This window comes from Microtus ochrogaster, chromosome X (genome assembly GCF_000317375.1).
Source record: "Microtus ochrogaster isolate Prairie Vole_2 chromosome X, MicOch1.0, whole genome shotgun sequence".
Classification (NCBI taxonomy): Eukaryota; Metazoa; Chordata; class Mammalia; order Rodentia; family Cricetidae; genus Microtus; species Microtus ochrogaster.
Window position 1 is genome coordinate 23,552,584 of NC_022026.1, and position 1,004 is coordinate 23,553,587.

The window sequence follows — 1,004 nt, forward strand, 5'->3', positions numbered from 1 at the left end:
CAGAGGGATCACATGAGATCACAAGAGATCAGTGCAGGGACAGCTTAGACAAGAACCCCATCCCCCAACAACAACAAAGTAGGTATGGAGGTTGAGTTTGGAAAGATGAGAAAGTTCTAGAGATGGATGGTGGCAATGGTTGCAAAACAACGTGAAAGGACTGGTAGGGTGCCATTGAACTGCAATTTGAAGATAGTTAAAATTCATGGGGCGATAATGAAGTGGTGTGATTGTACAGCATGGGTTCAACTCCCAGTACCACAAAACCACAACACACACACACAAACACATGCATATACACATATATATATACACATACAAACATATACACACATTCACACACACATATACACACACATACACACACAGAAAGGGAGTTCATTCATCCTTGACAAACAATGAAATCCTATTGTTTACAGACAATAAAATGGAGAAGCTGCAGATCGTATTAATCAAAATAAGTCACATACAAATATTGTATGCTTGTTTTGTATCTGTGGATCCTATATTTTATATATCAATAAACATAAACACATATAAAATCATATCTGATATGAGAGTAGAAGGGAGACAATTTGGGGGGAAAAGGCACCCATGAGAAGAGCAGGGAGGGAGAAAAGAAAGGGAATGGGGCATCTATATGGTCAAAGCGCATGGTATACATGAATGAAAATGTCTTTAGGAAGTCCATCATTGTGTACAATGAATATATACTAATAACATTAGTAACTGTATCAGGCCTGGGTTCATTCCCCAGCAATGCAAAACAAAAACACAAAAAAACAAAAGAGACAAAAGTCAAAGTTTGCTGTTTTCCTCCTTTCATGCATTTCTTCCTGTCCCTTGAGGTAATAATTCTTGTCACTTTTTTGTTTATTTCAGCTGTGTCTAGGTATTTGCTGTGATACCCAATGCTGCGATGAAGATCACTTGAAGATAACCTTGTACAGTCCATATCATCTCAAGTGCACTGCTGTGGCAGAAGCTACATACTTTTTTTTTTT